Source organism: Cottoperca gobio, chromosome 14 (genome assembly GCF_900634415.1).
Source record: "Cottoperca gobio chromosome 14, fCotGob3.1, whole genome shotgun sequence".
NCBI classification, from domain to species: Eukaryota; Metazoa; Chordata; class Actinopteri; order Perciformes; family Bovichtidae; genus Cottoperca; species Cottoperca gobio.
In genome coordinates this window covers 9,080,661-9,103,057 of record NC_041368.1, presented here as the reverse complement: position 1 = coordinate 9,103,057, position 22,397 = coordinate 9,080,661, and the positions used below count along the sequence as shown (strand labels likewise).

General features: G+C 38.6%; 1 protein-coding gene across 3 annotated transcripts in view; it reads right to left on the bottom strand.

Annotated features, from left to right (window-relative positions):
* LOC115018473 (neurexin-2-like) overlaps nucleotides 1-13,963 on the bottom strand; it is a 122,636-nt gene extending 108,673 nt beyond the window's left edge. For all 3 annotated transcript variants that reach the window (XM_029447432.1, XM_029447431.1, XM_029447429.1), the window contains exon 1: nucleotides 13,863-13,963. The gene's annotated coding sequence lies outside the window, so the exon portion shown is untranslated. The remainder of the gene's footprint in view (nucleotides 1-13,862) is intronic.
* Nucleotides 13,964-22,397: the final 8,434 nt, after the last annotated feature.

The following is a 22,397-nucleotide window of genomic DNA, read 5'->3' as shown; positions in this document are numbered from 1 at the left end:
AAGGATTTCATGTGTGTATGTACAGAAATGTGTCTTTCATTTGTGCACATGGTTGATTGATAGATAAAAAAGTTGACTAAGAGCACTAACAATGTAAAAACAGAACAATATAAATATGTCAATTATTTTTCACCAATAATACAGAATCTTTTTTAACATATATAAAGTTCAAGGAGGTTCGGGCCAGTTGGAAAAACCAAAATAGATTAAGCATGAATTTTGCTGCATTGAAAGTAGAGTATATAAATAGGATATGCATGCAAATATAAGCGAGCGAAAGGCAGTAGGGGGTTGTCACTCAGGCGCTGATACTGCCTGGGGACCTACAGCACCGTTACAAGGACAGCACCCGCCCTCCACCCTGCAGCACCCAGGACGGAGCCACAGAAGGCAGCTCAGCTGTGTGGGATCACTCTAACAAGCTGCTACCTCAGTCTGGCCCAGCTGAAGCTTCTTACACTGTTTACTAGGCGCCTATAAAAGCGGCCTCAGTGAGCTGTTGTTGCTGGGTTTTAGGTCGGAATAAATTCTGTCTGTGTTCTCCGTGCCAGCGACTGTTTAGTGAATCCAGCCTGAAAGAGATTTCTTTTTAACTTAATTCTATCTCAAGACTTGAATAGTGAGACATTCAACCTCTTATTTTCCCTCCTCGGTTAGACTATATATATAATATGAACATTTGGCTAATTGAACATATAAAATAAAATAAATATGTCTCACAAATTGACAGATGTATGCTAAATATAAATATAGTGCAATGTAATGAACCACATTCCACTGTTATGAATAACATCAAACAAATATCTTCACACATCTTTAGAATTTTGAAATAGATTTTTGTGAATCACAATGTTCTTCAAATATGTTCAAATCCATCCATCCATCCATCCATCGTCTACCGCTTATCCGGGATCGGGTCGCGGGGGCAGCAGCTCCAGTAAGGAACCCCAATCTTCCCTTCTCCGGGCCACATCCTCCAGCTCCGACTGGGGGATCCTGAGGCGTTCCCAGGCCAGTGAGGAGATATAATCTCTCCACCGAGTCCTGGGTCTTCCCCGGGGTCTCCCCCCAGCTGGACGTGCCTGGAACACCTCCCTAGGGAGGCGCCCAGGTGGCATCCTTACTAGATGCCCGAACCACCTCAACTGGCTCCTTTCAACGTAAAGGAGCAGCGGCTCTACTCCGAGTCTCTCACGGATGGCTGAGCTTCTCACCCTATCTCTAAGGGAGACACCAGCCACCCGTCTGAGAAAACCCATTTCAGCCGCTTGTACCCGTGATCTCGTTCTTTCGGTCATGACCCAACCTTCATGACCATAGGTGAGGGTAGGAACGAAGATCGACCGGTAGATCGAGAGCTTTGCCTTCTGGCTCAGCTCTCTTTTCGTCACAACAGTGCGGTAAAGAGAGTTACAATTCTGCTAAAGTTTGATGTGAGCAGTAGGGCTGACCCCTTAGAGAAGACTATTCTATCCAAGTAGCCTGATTCTGTTTCAGTACCACAGACAGCGATCAATGAGCAAAAAAAACAAAACAATGATTTGACGACAAGTAAGACCAAGTAAGGCGTGACCAATCAGATTCGACTATGTTCCGACTATGGGACACTCCTGGTGAGACGATAATTTTTTATTTTTGTCCAGTTCTGTTTGCACATACAGTATGCAAGAAGCTGTGGTTTGCCTTGTTTTAATTACGTTTTGTAATCTCATCCGCACAATACCAATTACTCTCTAATTTGACTGATCTGTCTGTTACATCATTACAAGCCTTGTCCCATCTCCCAACCAGGCTGCCTACTTCCAAAGATTTCTCCAAATAAAGCCTTTAAGCTTTTAACTTTTAAATTTGAAAGGACACAAAACTCATCGCAAGTTACTCAGTATCTTATTTAACTATTTTCCTTGTGTGACAGCAACATCTAACGGGTTTGTACTAAAAGTGAGTGTACGAGGGAGAAGTCATGAAACTGTAAAGTTTGACCCCGTGTTTGAAAGCTGAGATTCTCCATCTAAAAATTCAGCCGTTAACAGCACTAAGGTAAAGTGCCTTTACACTTGGGTTCTAAAGTGTGATCTGAATCCAGAAAAAGACGTTTGGATAATGAATGGCATCACTGCACCCTTTCAAGTTACCCCTTTTGTTTCTATATGTTCTCACTATCCACTATACGCCTGCATGTTGGGCATTGTATTACGTGCTGTTTACTGGGTACATGCAATGCTGTGCGCGTTGTGGCCATCCACCAGATTTGCAAGGTCATTAGATATGATACTGTAGACACTGTATTTACTCTTTTTATTTCAGGCTGAACAACAGATTTCAATATTGTATTAAATGGGAATGCATCAACAGAGTACAAGTACAATCTGCCATTACACAATCTTACTAATGTCAATAATAATTCCTGTACACTCCAAAAACAACTGAACTAACAAAAACTGAGACCAAACAAAAAAAGATTGAAAGAAAAGTACTGTGACCAAAGCTAAAAGTTCAATAGTAATATGTTCTTTAGTTCACCTCAAAATTCTCATTTTGAGGGGAACTATTCATTTGACTCAAGGTTATTTCTTTATTTTCGTGTCATGTACACAAAGTTCCCAACTCTTCGTGGGTTTACAAGACACCAAAAATACAGTACAAACATTTTATTTCATTAAAAAGAAATCCCAGGTTATTTTATCGCTCGGTCTTCAACTAACAATTCTGCCCTCTCTCCCAAGCTTTGCAGATTAAATCAATTACAAAAAAGGGTTTCCCCTCCTGAAGCACAACTCAAGTTCTTCATAGTCATCCATCCAAACTAAATCAGCATTAACACTACCGATGCCATAACAGGACATGACATGCCATGCTCTGTGACGCTGTACTTAGACACGATGGTCATTTGAGCTAAATGCTAATGTCAGCATGCAAACATGCTCACAATGAAAATTCTAACATGCTGATGTTAAACAGGTATAATGTTTCTCGTGTTCATCATCTTAGTTTAGTGTGTTAGCATGCTAACATTTGATACAATACAGTACAGCTGAGGCTGATGGTACTTTAATGGGGGTCAAAGAACAAAATAGTTGACAAATTAAAAATTCGACCCGAGGATGAGTCTAGTATAAACATTAAAGGATCACCAAAGGGATTCAAAATCATTCTGATGGGGACATGACTGCCACATTTCATGGCAATCCATCCAATAGCTGAGACATTTCACTAAAAACCACAAATGTCAACTCCATGGTGGCACAAGAGGAGAGGTCAGGGGAACTCCAAAGTCAGTAAGAATCATCTTCTGGGGACCATGAATGTATAACATTTCATGGCAATCCATCCAATAATTGTTGAATTGTGGGGCAAAATAGTTGACGGACTGACCAACGCTATCATGTTTAAGTCCTTTCTAATTTCAACCACTTTATTTGATCTAATATTAAGTTTTATTGCAGTCTTCCAGATAAAGCAGAGCAAATATCTCATGAATTCTAACTGTTAACAATTTAACGTGTTTGACTTAAAGCTCCCTTGATTCCATGATGTCTGGGTTTTTTTTAATTATGTCAGTTTAAAGTAATTTGCAATATTTGATTACAAGAGTCAGTCCGGGTTATTTGTGATTAGTGCCAAGCAGTAATTTGACAGGGATGTTGTTTGATTGACTCGTTTCTTGTCTCTTCTTTTCTCTCAAACCTACTGGTTAAGAGTTCTGTGGAGAAGTCCCCATCTTTGAACAGTAAAAGTCCAGCTGTCTGAATGTATTTGTATGATCATTTGTTTGAAGAAGAAAAGCATCATCATACCAGTAAAGTGCAATTCATTGTAATATGAAATGACAATCATTTGTGGCATTGCTAGATAACAGCATCCACCACAGACAATATGTTATGTTACAGATGTTCTGCACATTCGTTCTGTCAATTGTTCTTGTTTGGCTTGGTGTTTTATAATTGGGGATATCTTTGTCTATTGTCTTGACCACTTCCACCCTCCTGAGTAAAATGACATTACGGATTATTTGCATCGTCATCGCTTCCGGTCTTTATGCTAATCTAAGCTAAGCTAACTGTCTCCTGGCTGTTGCTTCATATTACACACAAACCTGAGTGTGGTATCTCCTAACTATCAACAAGAAAGCTAATTAGCGTATTGCACATTCATTTAGTGAAACAATTTGGTTTCCAATTACTTCTAGCAGTGTGCACATGAAACACTAAGGTGATGCTACTCCTCTTCACCTTGACTTGTGTCTGTACTGTACACTGTGATTGACTTAGAGAACACTAAGCCCTTTGCCCACGATACTGTATGTAGAAAAGAGTGATTATTTCATAGAGGTCGTAATAGAAACATACTGACGTAGTTTCATCATTCCTGCGGGCATTCGCCTTGCAGTTTCAAGCTCTCAGTGCTAGTCGTGAGATACTTTTCACAGTGTCCCAACTTCAAATGTATGTCATGTTGCAAACAACACTCTCTACTCTCCCAGCTTTATGAATCTTACATTTTATTCCTTCTACTTTTTCCTCAGTCTTTTTTTGGAGGCAACTTCATTGGAATAACTCAATCTTTTATGATGGGCATGCACTCCTCTATAGTGGCTGGTGTGAAACTTTAACTGCTCATATACGTAAGACCTGTACTATTTATTGCTTCGGTGAGAAAGTGTCTTCTGTGGCAGGTGAGGGTGAAGGAGCTGTCTGAGTTGTTCTATCAGTGATGATGAAGTGGTGATTTCGTGTCGGGATTGTTGCAGCTGGTCATGTCTTTATTTAATAGAAAATGAAATTGTTGATGCTACCCTGATGGGATCTTGCCCCAAGGTCAGTGGCCTGTGTTCTTGCATACGTTGATTGAAAGAGGAATACTTTTCTTTTTTTTTCACAAATGAACAACATGGTCTAATATTATTAAGAATTTTTAGGGCTTCATATTGAAAGTCAAGTGAGTGAGTGCTGAACTTTTCAAATATCAAAAACTGATGAGAATTGAAAGTTTGATCAGATGCTTCCTCATCCATCTATCTTTTTATATTAATATCTAACTATCTATCTATGTAACTCTTAAGACATAAGAGTGGTTTCAATTGTAATGCTCATCTAACGCCATGCAAATAAGCAAACATTCCCTTTAATACTGCTGCATTGACACATTTTTGTTTAATAAAAAAAGGGCTTTGTAGTGAAACATGTTTATATTCCTGAAACGAAGGTAGTGAAAAATATATAATTTTGGTATTAATACCAAACTAAAAGTATCACAGCAGCACCAGCAATGGAAAAGTCTAAACCATACTCAGCTAGAAATATTTGCTTTTAGTCGAGATTTTCTCTGCATTTTATTTTCACAGATGTTGTTACATTTGTGGAATGCTTTTTTACTTCAGCTGCAAGCTCAAGAGCTTTAATCACCGTCATCATCAACATCTGCATCAGCAGCATCATCACCTCTGCCATCAGGCCTGCAGGCTTCCTCAACAACGCAGCCGTTATTATCCTCATCTTCATCATCCACTTGATCCCCTTCTTGACCGTTAACTTGTATCTCTGCATCAGCTGCTATCCTGACGATGTATATGTTGCATAAGTTACAGAGAGATCTGTAGTGCTGGAAATGAGATGTTTGTGCCGGCACTCTCTTCACACTGTGTGCTGCACATATTGTTATTATCAGTGACATGAAAGTAGCCTTTTGAAAATATAGATTTTAATTGTAAATATTCAACAATAACAATCGTGTAAACAGTTTTTGCATAAAATGTGCGGCCGTGGTCGTGCTGTTGGTGTGTGTGTGTGTGTGTGTGTGTGCCTTTTCTGTTTCTTCACAAACTGCCAATTTGTCTTGCTTGGAGAGCTCGCAGATACAGGCATTCAGATAAAAACTGTGTTTATACTGCCCCTGTTTATTAATTATTTAAGTGTGATAAATAGGAGATATGGTGCGGTGGCTTGAACCACACACCAATGCCATGCATCTATACTATACTATACAATAAGGGCTTGTCAATAGAACAGGTATTTCCATTTTTCTCAGTGACACAGGGCACTGTAACAGCTGACATTTTCACAAACCAGCAAGCCAGGTAATTAGATAACAACATAACACTAGCTACAAGCATAAACATGGTATTGTGCACAGTGCCCTCATTAAGTAAATGTAAATGTACTGTAGGCGTAGCAGAGGATAAAATGCATGCACATCTGCTTGCTACATTGCTGTAGTGCCATTTGAAATGCTTTCCTGAGAGATGTCATTTGGTTGGGTTCCTACAGCAAAAGTGATTTAAATGACAGCGGGCAGCATGCTGTTTATATGGTTAGACATTGCAAAATGAACCTGCAATAATCAAAGTCTCCGTCCAATCTAACAAGATAAGAAAACCATCCTTATCACAGTCAGTGGTGGAGGTCGGGTGGTGGCTATCAGTTGCTCAGCGGAGGAATAAAGGCTCCCAAACACGATTAGACAGAGCTCAATTTATTCACTCATACTTCACTGTTTTATTGCATAGAGAAAATTATCCTCTCTGAACAGAACTATTTGTCTTAGCTGTATTTTTTTGACATTGTCCGCTTGCCACCCACTCAACTCACATCGCACATAAGGACATGAGTGATGTGTGTGGACGAGAAAAGGACGGCATGGAGCGCAATTTAGTCAGACGCTGTCAATCTCACGCAGGTAAGCCAAAGTAGGAATGAGTGGGAAAATCTTTCAGCCTCAGATTCAGCATTTGGATTTTTCTGATAATAGAGTGCGCTCAGATTTCAGGAAAATGTTTCCTGTCTAAGCGAGTGTCCACACCAAAAATCTGCCCTGCGTTGAAACAGCGCATGTTGCTTCAGGTCCATGACGTGAGACATGTAATACTGGACTAATACGGCTTTCCCAGATGCTACGACACTATTGTAGCTTATAATACTATAAGACCTCATTTTTTCAACTTATCACAGAGGCTATTATTTTATCTTTTGGACCCCTCTACCTTGGCACTCATGCTGTGCTACCAGACTTGCCTCATTCACACAAATTAAGTTTCTCGCACTGAAATTAGGGCAGCAACGAACAATTATTTTCTGGATTAATCGTAAGGTCTATGAAGGAAATAAATTAGTGAACATGTCCATCTCAAGGAGTTTTCTTTAAATGTCTAATTCTTTCCCTGAGCAAATGTCCAAACTTAATATTCAAGTATTCAAGGATGATTTATTGTCATTGTCATAATTATTTACTACAATAATACATAATTATTACTATAATGTAAGTCTATGGAAAATTCTACATCTGAAAAACTGCCAATGTTTGTCACTTTTAGCTTGAACAATAATTTAAACAATTAATTAATATTTCAGATTGTCAAAATAGTTGCTCTCAATCGACGACCCGTCTATTTGCAATATTAAAGTGTTAGAACGACAGACTGTCATTTCTCTAAAGCCAGGATACCAGCGCAGTGCATTTCTATCATCAAAGATTATTATAAAATAATTTATTAGATTCTTGTTGATAGATGTTTTAAATTTTTTAAAAGCATGCTGTTCACCCTTTTTATTAAAAATGTGGCAGAGGTTAACTTAAAAATAATTGAATATTGAGAGCATGTATTAAGCTTATTAAGTCATTTAACACCAGCATGCTGTAGCTCACAGATAGATAATGTGGGAGAACATCTTAAAGGGAGTTCCCTGAAGCTTCCAAAAGATGAACTCAAGCAACTACACACACCAAAGAAAAGCTGTACGCTGATTTGTGTTTTCTTTTAACACATATATTTAACATATATATTTAACTGTCAAAACATACACTGATCCAAAAGCAATAAAGATGAAATATACTGTCTGGTAGTTAACATTTACAGTGCACATATCAAGATCAATGAAGCCCTCCTGTCACTGTGAAACTTCATAAATTTGCACATCTTTCAGACTGCCTCTTCAGGACTCTGAATATATGCAAATACCGTAAAACATAACCATCATGGAAGAAAATGATCTTCACTATAAATGACAGTTTCTTCCCAAACAGCTCTCAAAGAATACCAAAATTGCATCCGAGATTTCATCCTCCTCATGTCATCAATGCGCAATCCTATAAATTTGCAGCTTCTGAAAATATACGGGCAACAAATGTAATGAGACAACTAGTCCCTCCTGTGCTTTAGTGACATTACCAGAAGCCATCACTCAGAATTATACAGCATACTACTAATGATGGAAATGTTTGCCCTTGAAAATCTCAGTTAATAAGCAGCTATGCTATGACATCCATGGTTAGATCATCCAGTGCTGTCACATCTCATCCTGAGGAGGATGCCACCAGACATAACGGAGTGTGGAGCGAGCAAGCGTCCTCCTCTCTGATTCTCTCCCACACACACACACACACACACACACACACACACGCACACGCATACACACACGCACACACCCTCTTCAGCAGCGATGCAACAGAACAGCCTGGGTTAATCTTGGGTAACAGCTCCTTGGCCGGGATCAGGCAACTCCACTAAGACCCAATGAATGCTGACATTGATAACGGCGTCGGAGCCTCCTCACACAGGTAGGACACACGAGACAAACGCCTTCATAAATGAAGCAGCCTCGGGCAAGGATAAGATTGATTTTTTCAACGCAGTATTAGATGAGATTTCCGATGCATACTATAACAAATTAGCATGAATCTGTTCCCCATGAGAAACGCCTGAAGACACACTGTGAATTTAAATAAATGACTGTCCCAGTGTTTACCCCACCATCCTGTGCTGCAGTCAGTTGGCCATCTAAGTGTGACAGGGCCGGTTCAGGCACGGCAGAGATCAGCGTGATGGATGGACAGCCAGGCAGCCGCTTAAAATCTCTTGATCAACGGCCAGCCTGATGTGCCACTCACTGATCAATTGCATCCACGTAGATCAGCCATACCCCTTAATGTGACATGATAAGAAGGGAGAAAGCTCACAGTACCGTGCCCCCTTAACCTCAAGTCTTACAATTTACAATGACCGACCAGGTTTTCTGCTCTTATTTTTCCCCCCACACAAAAGCTAACTTTCATCGTGTATCGTGGATATTACCCAGAAAAGATGAATGTCTGTGCCGGTGAGAATAATGCTTCGAGCGATCTGCAACTAAGATAGTGTAAGACCTCGGCAGCCCCGTCAGAAGTCCCTGGCAACAGATCTGATGCAAGTACAATCAAAATGTTTCAATCGGCCAAACTGTTGTCGGGATTTCCTTTTTTCTTTTTTTGTTAGCAGCTGCTGAGGTCATGCAGATAAAGTGTATCATCAGGCTGACAGTCAGTCAAGGTGAATATTTGACCTTCCTCGTGTCACCTGTGTTTTAGTGAAAATAAATTAGCTTATGTACATGTTTCTTTAAAGTTGACACCAATGCACCGTAATGGAGGCTAACTGCGGTGCCATAATGAATCGTGCAGTATTGATCCAGTCTGCTATTGACATTCATTACTAATGCATAATTTGCATTCAGGGATGGCAAAACCAACTATGAAACGTGACAAACCCAAATATCACAGTGTTCTTGATATGATACCGTAATATTGTCGTACGGTATATCAATATACACTAATGCGATGATATTTTAGGAAATACTGGTTCTTTCACAATCAATTAAACTCCTCAATTTGGGCCACTTAGCTGCAATTTAGCAATTTCGCTTTGGGGATGAGGAAAAACACACACAAAAGTGTAGCATAATGTTACTGTACGACTTCCAAAATCCCAGACAATATCTAGTCCCATATCAGACCACCCAGCTCTACTTGTGTTGAAGTAAGAAATAATACAGTAACTAGAGCATACAGCGTAGTAGAGATTTCCCCCATCAGTGCTGTGTTGTAAGATGTGGGCTTCGTTACATTGCCATCTTCTGAGCATTGTAACTGCATAATGTATATCCTGACAGGGTGATATTGTGTTTTATATCTCTAAGGGCACTGATTATGCTGCCTGGGCATGTTTTGGTTAACAGTGTGCAGTTTCAGCTTCCTTTTCTCTTGCTGTCACACAGTAACAACAATGGATGAGCTGAAATACTTACATTTGCAATGCCATGCAACATTTTTGAATGTGCAAAAGAACTGAATGGAACAGATAGACAACCTTGCTTTCTTTAACTGCTGGGTCACGTAGATTTAATAGTAATAGTTCATAGTGAATGCTTATTATAAATATCACCTTCAGGGGCTTTTATCTGCACTCTAAGAACTCATTATTCTGTATGCTATGTTGGTCCTATTACAACAGAACTGTGCAATTTTAAACTGTTTGTTTATGAACAATTTCTTTACTTCATTTATGTTTTTCTTTGTTATCACTAATATCCTCTTAATAAAGACTAGTAGCTAATTAGATGTCGTGGTCATCAACCTTAGGAGGCCATCAGTTAAAAAAGAAGCTGTGTTGTTTCTGCTGTATTCAAATGAACTTTTATCTATAATAACGCTGTCACTTAAGCAGCAGAAAATGTTGCAGTATTTCTGGAAGAAAGACCCTGGAAGTGCTGCTCTTTGAGCCTCATTCTACTTCCTGAAGAGTCCGGGTCCACCGAAACAACATAAAAGAATTTGAGCAGCTTTGCGTCAATGAAAAGAACTACTTAAGAAACATCATTCATAAAGAGGAAATTTTATCTTGTACATTTTTTTGTCATTTACATATTAAATATATGTACAGCCAAGCTTTTCAAAAAACATTTGTGTCACCGCGTCTCACAATATGACAGGCTCAAATGGAGCAACCTTCCCTAAAGCCCGAGTAGCATTCGGTTCCATTCCACCTACTATACCACCTGTGGTGAAAATAACTGGCAATTTCACTGACTATTATTTCACAGATATATTACAATATCAATCAAGCTTTCTAAAACAGTTGCTACAGGTTGTGCAGATATTATTCTTCTGCATATGTTGGTGTCCATATCTGGACTTTAATACTGTTTTACAACCTTTTATCTACTCTTAAAAACAAGTGGCACAATGACCCAGATTGTAATTTAACCAACAGTGTGCTGCTGGTGTCACAACTCTGACTAGAAGTCTCCCAGCTATATGACTGGTATTGTGTGCAGGATTTCAGTTTTTTAAGTATTTTGTTTTCAATAGAAATAACACACAAAATAATTAAATAACTCAAACTCGCCAAAGGTGTAGAGAGACAAAGATCTCAACATTGACCTTTTTTTGTTGTCTTCACCATCCAGGGACATAATCCCGGTTAGGCTGTGCAGCTGGCATGCAACTGAGTCACGCGTCAGCCCTGATTAGAAGCAGCAGTGGTCCGCGGGCCCGATTCCTCTGCCAGAGCCAGGAGTGGAAAAGGCCAGGGCCACCACTTTCAGTCTGTGGATATGACCTTGATGGGGTATGATAGAGAGGAAGCGACACGATTCGCTATGCCACACAATATCTGTAACCTTCCACTTCCCCAGTATACGCATGCTGAAGCGTGACACACACACACACACACACACACACACAGACACACAATCTCAACTCTGCCCTGTCGTTATTTCAAGCATCCTTCATCTCCTCCTTCATGTCTTCCGTTCATCCATCTCTCTTTGTATATTGGCTTGTGCTTTCTACCAGATATCTGAATTCCAAATATTATTTCCTTTTCCTACTCAGCAGCTGTCGTGTTTTGTATATAAAAAAAAAGTAAAACAAGGGCAGCTTTACAAAACAATGGCTCATAGAATCTAAACCTTGTTGTATGTAAAGTAACATGATGTGCCATGCAGCTTTATTATATTAAGAGCTATACAACTATTTGTAATATTATTTTCAGTATTAGTATAGTACTGTGTAAGAGGCTGTTGTAGCATCAGAGACACCTTTTAAAAAAAACTTTTTTTAATGCTAACTCTACGTATATCCTTAAATCTCATTGGAAGCACAGATGGAGACAGATGTCCTGTGAGTCAAGCACGAGTGGGGTAAAGATGGCACTGAAAGCACCAAAAATACTGAGTGGTGAGTGAAATCTTGGCAGTGGTGGACCCTGTGTCAAAATAGAGCGGATGGGAAATAAAAATAAAACATGTGAATTATATCACAGAGTGAATGTAAAAATGCAGTACAGCAAAAAGGAAAAATAATAAACCAAGACTGTGACACACCCTGCTGTTGTATTGCTGCCTAAAAACATCACCGTAACAACACTATGTGCACATAAAGTCATGCTCAGCATTGCATAAATATATTGCTCACATTTTGAGCATAGCAAACCATGACTTCCTTGTTGTCAATGTGGCTCTCATTTGGGAAACCAAGTGGCTTACTAAAGAATGCAACAGCATTTAAATGAGTCTGTCGGCTCAAGGATTTAAGAGTACAGCCAAACTGCAAGTGGTTAGGAGAGAACATGCAGCCGATCTGAGACGCAACAATTGTGTGCTGTCCACAAGTGAGGTGCTGAAAGACAGGGAGCAACAGTAGCCAAGCAGAGGTGGTCACCTAATTCTGGTGAACAGGACATCTGAGCTAGTGGTGCTCTTGCGTGTTCTGTGAAAGCAGAGGTTTCAGTTTCCCTACTCAGAGAAGTCAGTATTTAAATGTGCCGTCTTACAGTTGGAGTAGAATTTGCAAAGCAAATAGGTGTACAGGAGGTGCAGCAGTATGCATGCATTATGTGCATGGGTGTAGCTGCTTCCCCCCATCCCTGGTCATAGACTCATTTCCATGTCAAACAACAGAAGAAGACAGTCCAAAAAAACCAAGAAAAAAAAACAGCCTTGAATGTTGACACTCAATACTAGTGTAGGCAATCCAAGAACAATGGATTAAGTCAACTGTCTCTCTCTGTTCATTCACATCCATCCACTTGTAACATGCAGTGTTACAAATGAGTGTGGAGGACAGACTGTGTCTTTTTAAAAAACATTTTGCATTTTGGAGATTTCATTTGAACCACACCACCTCCTCAGTGGTCAACCCCGCTGAACTGATAATCTGCTGTGTGGAGGCAGCAGCTTCCTATGGGGGCGTGGATACTGGGCTGCAGGTTTTAAGAAACATTATCTTATCACACAGGTAAGAACTATCTTCTCTCCAGCCCCCACCCCACCTGATTTTAAGCATATAGATGGTGATGCCTCCTTTGTTGCAGATGATGTGGCATCTGCTTGACTCAACTACTGTTTCCATCTGTGTCTGCCTCTCTGCTTCCTATCTTTAAACTGCCCAATCCTTTGGCACAGAACATGAAATCCCTCTCAATAATAAATAGGCTTCCTCGAGCATTTCAGAGACAAGGGCCCTGCATACTGCATGACTAAAAGACCACCTTAACTTCACTTTTAAATATATATAAAAAATAATACAGCCAAGCCGACATGTGGCATCTGGCGAAATCAAACAATAGGTGCTTCGTTTCCATACATCTGCCGGGGCTGCAGCCTTTATTCAAAAGGAGAAGCCACCACTGTAGGTGCTGTAGCCCAACCACAGGACATGTCTTCCGGCACGCAATTAAGCGACCTCATCCGCAACCGTGTTGAATTTGGAAACCATAGTCTACCTCTCCTCCACCCATCTCAACTGACTGTAAACACCGATAACAAAGATGGTTGGGGTAAAAGCTCATTTTTCTTTGGCTGCATTAAGTGAAATCTCCCAAAACAAAAGACACATCGAGACAAGTGTCAATAATTGGCGAGCAGCTGCTCCAACACCCCCCGAAATTGGAATACAAACAACCACTGACATTGAAAAAACACACACACACACACACACACACACGCACAAATACAGCACGGCTTATCTTGTAGCTTTCTACCCGCAGCACGCTTACAAAGCTAATTATCCATAAGGTCGTTTCTGTGTAGGAGGTGTGCGGTGTCGTTTACCTGTGCATCATCCAGGGATCCGACACATGGATACGGCGCGAGGGGTTTGATTATTCCAGCCAGGCAAACGCAAAACACAAAAGAGGGAAAGGAGGGGTGAAAAAAAAAAATCCTAAACTGAGCAGAGATGAATGCGGCAGATGAATATGCGACCTTCTGTCTTCAGAAAGGATAGTCGTATTCTTATCTTTTAGATGTCGCCGTGTCGATGCAGGCAGGCAGGCAGGGAAGCCCCGAACTGCTCCGTACAGACAAAGATGCTTTCACTCCTCCGCCGCACCGAGAGCAGCAGCAGCAGCAGCAGAGCCGTCATTCCCCCGACACTTGATGGTAATAGTTTGGTAGGTAGCTTATATGGGTTGAGGGCGCGGTCAGCTGTCGTTGACCAATCCTGCTCCCCATCGAACTATTATCAGCGTTGCCATGGAGAATTAAACAACGTTTAACCACATCATCGTAACCTTTGGCAGTAACGCATACACTATAGTATCATATCAGAAAGAGCATTATAGGAGTGGCATCTTATTTAAATGTAAAAGCATGTGGAGCTGGTAGTAAGAGAGACCCACCCTGCCTTCTCTATATACTTGCCGAAGTGTCCTTGAGCAAGGCATGATTCACCAGCTGTTGGGATGCTTTTTAAAAACCTCCCTACTTTTTATTAAGAGATCATTATTCTCCAATGACTCATGCTTGCCCGGTTGTGATGTTAACATGTTTCACAAGGTGTGTCTCCATGGTGTATTATAGCCATGCCATTATTCAGTTTCTGCTATTGCAATTTGATGTTGTTCTCAAGTTTATAGTTCAACAAAATATTCGGAAAGAACATTTTATCTAACACAATGTACAGAATGACATCTATCTCTGGCTGCCATCATCCGAGTAGCAGGTAGGTGTTGAAAGTGAATTTGTATTTTGTAGAGCAACACATTACTGTAATTGAGGTCTGCTATTTGTAGTGGCCCCTATTATAAATGCAGGAAGTGCTACAGCCACCCTGGGGTCCGTCACAATAATGGCAGAGGGACAAGTGGATGCTGAGATTAAGATGTTAAGCATTTCAAATAATAATGTAATTAATGTTTGGGATTTTCTTAAATAAAAAATAAAGTGGAAATGTAAAATGAGAAATCTTAATTAGTACAATTTTAGGACCAAATAAACATTGCTTAACATTTATTATTCAGTTAAATAATGCTCAAACTAAGTCATTCACGAACAAGTAAAGGTTATTTACTGTAGGCTGTACAGTACATTCACAAAAGCAACTCAAAATCAAAAGGTTTTTATGTAATGTATAAAATGAGAATGTATAAAACACACACAAACAAATGTTTAAAATAAATGTACCAGATGAAAAGGCAAAATTAAAATCACCATGTAGCTTAAGGTGGATAAAGCTCTTGTGCTGGAGAAGATGACCCTTTAACCAGCAGGTCTTGTTGAAATTTGTTTTGGATGATTGTTCCAGATTAATATCTGAGCTGCTTATATATGTTCAGTTTGGACTCTGAGAACAGTAAACAGACATCTCCCAGATGACCTGAGGCAGCATATTATCTTTTGAAAACTCTGGCTTTCTATGCACTATTTCTATACAAGGTCTTTGCAATAAAGGGATATTGGTGTGTGTATATGGCATGTGGAATACTTGACTTGTCAGTTTCATTTGACTCACCCGTACAAACTCTGAACGCCTGTTAAGGTGAGCTGGTATGGGCCCAAGAATTCCTTGCGAGATACAAATCAAAGCAATCTTGAATTTGAGGATGAGGTATGAAAAATTAATGTTCGGAAATGTTTTTGCCTGCTAAGCAATTTAGCATTCACCATGGCCCATACATGGGATTGGATACTTTTACAGCTGCATTTCAAAAGCCTCACTGCTATAAATCCACACCATACCAGTGTTTATAATTTAACACTTGTGGGAATTTAGTAATGTGTTAGAAAATGAGTACTTTGTGTGAATGTTTTCCCAAGTGTACCAAGTAGAAATATTACAATAATATTTTGTGGCACAAGTGTATACGTTGGTATTTAAATCCAGAAATTCATCCTAACAACCCAAAGACAACTTCTGAACTAAAAGCATGTCCACAAGACATTTGCCTGTACTGCACATACTGTAGCAGAGATGGAGCTCTGAAATCCAAACAATGTCTGACTCTTCATCATGCTGATTGTTTCAAACCCTCCTCTGAAGAGTAAAGTTCAAACACATTTTAGAGGTTAAATGTCCGTGGATAGTTTGCCGCTTCTACTTAGCACAGAGGTCGAGTGGTTATGAATTCCCTGTCTTTATCGTGGTCATCATATCTTACAGTCAGCTTCTTTCCTCAGCCTTTCAATATCTGTACTCTGTATTACAATTTGGCAGTGCATACTACATGGTTTGACAAACAGTGAATATGTTATGCAGTTAATGTGCAGTATATGCTTTGAATTGTAGAGTGAATTTAATCACCACTTCAAATGTTTTCTCTCACGACTAATTGTTAATCGAGTCTAAAGGAGAACTGAGTGCCACACTTCTTCACACAAGGCTTCTGAACTTTGTTAAGCTGCCAACAACTTTGTAGTGGAGCGGTTACGCATAACAATTGTGTATTTAGCGATAAAAGCAAGACATTTGGCACAGGTGTACGTTTCTATGTTATGAAAAGATACAGATATCGGGGTGCTGCAAATTTGGCCCCTGAAGGCCATGGCAGAGACTGAATGTCTCTTGATGATTGCCAAGTTGTGTTCAAGCTGAGATCAGATGTCAGAAGATCACAGACATGTTTTTTTCCCCTCTTTATTTTTTCAAAGCTGCTTTTTTAGAGCCTTCAACCTAAGAAAAATGTGAAACCCAAATAAAAGGAGCATAGTCACTTTAGGGTCAAACACTTTTGCCTTGGTGCTACGACGCCTCCGAAACGCATTTTCTAATGACATAGAAGCTCTGGATGGCATTAATTTGGCCTCCAGCACCACTGTAAGGAATCTTGGCGTCATCTTTGATCAAGATCTGTCGTTTAACTCCCACATAAAACAAATCTCAAGGACTGCCTTCTTTCATCGACGTAACATTGCAAAAATAAGACACATTCTGTCTCAAAATGATGCAGAAAAAACTAGTCCATGCATTTGTTACTTCAAGGCTGGATTACTGCAACTCATTGTTATCAGGTTGTCCCAAAAAGTCGCTTAAGACTCTTCAGTTGATCCAAAATGCAGCGGCACGTGTATTGACAAGAACAAGGAAACGGGATCATATTACTCCTGTATTAGCTGCTCTGCACTGGCTCCCGGTAAAATACAGAATATAATTCAAAATCCTTCTCCTGACTTACAAAGCAATTAATGGTCAGGCTCCAGCATATCTTAAAGATCTTATAGTACCTTATAAACCAACTAGAGCATTGCGCTCCCAGACTGCAGGGTTACTTGTAGTTCCTAGAGTCTCTAAGAGTACAATGGGAGCAAGAGCCATTCAGCCATCAAGCTCCTCTCCAGTGGAACCAGCTTCCAGTTTGTGTTCGGGAGGCAGACACACTCTCCACATTTAAGAGTAGGCTAAAGACTTTCCTTTTTGATAAAGCTTATAGTTAGGGCTGGCTCAGGTTTGCCCCTAGTTATGCTGCTATAGGCTTAGACTGCCGGGGGACACCTCCCTGCTCTTTTCTTTCTCTTCCTCTCTCCTCCCCTCCCTCTCTCTTCTTCTCTCTCTATCTGTATGAATTTATGTAAATGTATGTTACTAACTCATCATCCGGGGTATCATCCCCGGAGTTTCTGTCTCTCATGTGGCAGGTTGCCACTGATAAAGTTTACGTCAGGATCAGGAATCGTGGCTGCGCCTGCTGCCCTGGTCCTGCTGGACACCGGGAAGCCTTTTTGACATTTTCCTGGATTCCATACTTTCTCTTTTTCAATACAACATAATTTCTGTTAAATGTTGTATTTGTACTATGTTGTTTATCCTGTACACACAACATATATTGCACGTCTGTCCGTCCTGGGAGAGGGATCCCTCCTCAGTTGCTCTCCCTGAGGTTTCTTCCATTTTTTCTTTTAGGAAGTTTTTCCTTGTGCGATGCGAGGGTCTAAGGACAGAGGGTGTCGTATCCTGTACAGTCTGTAAAGCACACTGAGACAAATGTATAATTTGTGATATTGGGCTATACAAATACATTTTATTTTATTTTGCTAGAATGAAAATTAATTTAGCTATTTAGCTATATATATATATATATATATATATATATATATATATATATATAATAATATATATATATATATATATATATATATATATATATATATATATATATATATATAAATATAATATATATATATATAAATATATAAATATCAGTGCATTTCTCTTTTCACTAGCAGTATAATTGACAGAGATATTGCTGGATATATATTAGGGTAGCTGTCAACACTAAAGTTTAACAGTATGTTGCTGGAAAAAATGTGTTAAACACAAAAAAGTGACAGCCTGTGTTAATGTGGGTGTATTTCAAAAGCATGTGTGACTTTGCATAAAATATACACGCACCCTCTCTGCTCTATGTTTGTTTGTTGAGTTCACAAAGCAAGTAATTATTCTATGGAGCTAAATCTGGGGCAAAAATGTTTTGATAATTTGAAAAGAATAATGTAAACTGAAATGACATTGTGTCTGAAATGTTTTTTTCAGGTTGATTATTATTTTTGATTCAGTTCTGTAATTCTTTGGAATAAAGTATTAATTTTAATTTTTTACTTTCATATATTTAGCTATTTGAGTTTTTTTGCAGATCTTTTTTTCAGTTTCAGACTTTTAGCGTTAATCTGAGGTGGGGGGCGTGGCTTCATCTGAGAGGGGCGTTAAAATGTGAGTGACAGCTAAACTAATAAGGCTGAGGACCTTCCTCAATGATGTTGCCTTCAGGAAACGTAGGTACCGCGATAAGTATAATTCAACACTTTAAAAAAAACTGACGCCAGTGACAAAGTTCCATTAAGCAAACAGTATTAGACTGTAATTGGTACTATTAGCAGAATAAGAGCAATGAACTGACAGATTGTGCAGTTCAACAGCCACACTTTAGTGATTTAGTGATTTATATATACATATGTGTATATATATATATATATATATATATATATATATATATATATATATATATATATATATATATAAGTATCAGTAGAAGCCACGCCCCCCACACCAGATCAGCGCTAAAAGTCTGAAACTGAAAAAAAGATCTGAAAGAAAGAATTACAGAACTGAATCAAAATAATACCTGAAAACTCTTCATACACTTATTTTTTGTTTCAATATATATTTCTAAGTTCAAGATCAGAAATTGAACTTTCAGTTGAAATTATGTTGATCAAAAATGTTGTCCCGAATTTAGCTCCATATTATTTATTTCAGGTCTGTCAACTCATTTTTAGCAACGCTAGCAGTGCGGCTCCATGGATGTCAGTATGAGAGTCTGATGTATTGTTTTTTTGGTGAGCCCCTCACTGTTCTCCTTTCCTCACTTTTTTCACCGTCCGGTCACAATTGTAATTGTCCAATAGCTGCCTCAGCCTCAGCTGTACTTTGTGTCAAAGCAGCAAATGTCAGCATGCTAAAATGCTAAACTCAGGTGGTGAACATGATAAACATTATACCTGCTAAACATGAGCATCTCACTGTAGCATTGTCATTTGCGAACATACTGTTATTTGAATTACGTTGTTTATTCAATCTTTACACACATGACATCTATTGCATGTTTGTCCATCCAAAGAGAGGGATTCCTACTCTTCTAGAAGTTTCTTTTTGTGATTTGTGATATTGGTCTAAATAGAATTGATGTCAGCAGGCTGACGTTAGTGTTCAGCTCAAAGCACTGCTGTGTCTGTTTCCTAATGCGTGGCACAGCTGCTAGCATGTTAAGTCTTATTGTTTCATATGAGGTCTTTGGTAATATGTTGTGTTTTTAAAACAAAACCTGCAAAGCAGAACTATTGTGCAATGAAACATCCACACATAACAAAAGAATACAAGTAGAACCAAAGTGTGTTTTACTTTAATGCACTAAATCAGAATTATATTTAGCAACCAGCTGTTATCTATTCCCCTCCCCCTTTGGGACACAATCATACTCTTTCCAAAACACACTTTTATTGTCAACATCAGTGGTATTTTTGGCCCCAAAACACCAAACAGTTATGTGTGTGTTTTACTGACCTGTCTAAGGCAATTATTGATTTTTATTCTGGTCTAAGGCGGAGTGAAGCTCTGCAGCCTACATGAGGAAATATTGGCACTCATCTGCTGTGCAGAGAGATACATATCCACAATAGCAATAAATATTGAGCCACATTCGTATGAGCCACATGAGAATACACCCTCGGGACTTAAGTAAAGCATGCATGTTATTAAATGTGCTTTCTTGGATATAGCAGCATTTTGCAAGTTATTATTTTTGTGTCCACCAGCTTACAAAATGAATGTGGCTTTTGCTGTTCTTGTGCTACACTCTGTTGTGCAGTTCAAGCTGTTTGCTCAGTATAATTAAGCAGTTAATATTCAAAACAAACCAGATAACATACAGTCAGCAGAAGTGCGGTGCAAGTGAAGAAGGTCTCATAATAAGTCTCTGAGTACCCAACTAACTAAAAACTAATCTATGTTACATAAATTGCTTTGCAATAGCATGCAATATTGATTAATGGGTCAACATGGATGAAATATTGATGAGTTATTCATGGTAATGTTAGATTTGTGTTGTAGATCAACTTTTAAGTAATACTAATGTACAGTATTATTCATACTATAACTACATGTTTAACTATCTTTTAATAATATGGTGTAGTAATCGATAAATTATTCATCTTATATTCCATGCTCATTTTAGAGTAACAAAAGTCTCCTCACACTCATCTCATTGCGCTGGAAATACACATATATATACACACATATATATATATACACATATATATATATATATATATATATATATATATATATATATATATATACACATATATACACATATATATATATATATATATATATATATATATATATATATATATACATACATATATATATATATATATATATATACACACACACATATATATATATACATATAGATATATATACATATATACATATATATACACATATATATACATATATATATAATATTATGTGATAATAATATGACTTCATCATAGACAGTAAATTATATAATATTTAGCAGAATTATATAATATTGAGCAGAATTATATAATATTGAGCAGAACAAAAATCTGTTATAAGAATTGTATATTAGTTGTAAATTATATTTTGGTACTGTTAAAACATACAAATATGCTTTGTTGTATGTAATCTCATCTGTTCCCTTCATATCCAATGAAAATTATTTTGGGCGTCGCCATTATTTATGTTTTTTTCGGAACCAGAAGTGACACAAGAGGGTGGACCTAAGTACAACCGAGAAGACATTTTTAGAAAACCAAAATGTTCTAATTAACTTTGATGAACTGAAAACACACTGTGGAAGGGTTCAAGTTATAAGACAAGCGACCTGTCAATCACAATGTAGCCACACCCTAAATCATTTACTACTTTATCTTTACTCTAAATTGGACCATAATTTACAAAATGAACATCACGCTTTCTTGTAAGAAGACATGAACTAGTGATTGAGACCATAAACGTGTCAGGAAAACATTTACTGAGGTAATAAATCAAGTGAGAAGTCGGATCATTTTTTCATAGACTTCTATACAATCAGACATATTACTGCAACTAGTGGAGTCGCCCCCTGCTGGCCCTTGGAAAGAATGCAGGTTGAAGGCACTTCTCCATTGGCTTCCCTTTTTTCTTTTTTCAAACTCGATGATTGCCACTTGGTTTCAATACAAAATGCGAAAGAGAATTCTATGAATGTCACAAATAGCAACATTTTATTTGTGCAAAAGTGAGAAAACACTACTAATGAGACTAACTGTTGAGTGAGTTTTATTAAATAGTCTGATACCTATAACACATTGATAACTCCTATTTGTGTTAAAAGTGTAGTTCACAGGCTGAGTACTGTAGGTACTCGTGTGATGAGTAAACTGAACTTTGTGTATAATCGTTGGAGTGCCCATTTAATTAGTTAATACATCTCCTTGAGCTAATTAGTCCACCTATTTAATTAGCCAACAATGCTCACACCTCAGAGGTGCAGCTGCTCGTGCTGTTGGTTCCCGACCAGCCTACTGAATACAACAAAGCTGGTGGTGTTCTATGTGACTTTACCAGATTTACCACCAGGTGACAGTATTCCTTCTGTGTACTGACAGGTTCACAGAGGGACAAAATAAAGCTTTTAACCCGAGTATAAAACACTGCAGCATCACAACGTCCCTGTGAACCAACTGTATCGTGATTCATTGCCATCAAGAAATGCAATGCAAATCAGATGACTGGTATTCTGCAAACACAACACCCTTTTAACTCTTCACTGTGGAAATGTTTAGCATGGATGCAATTAAATGCCT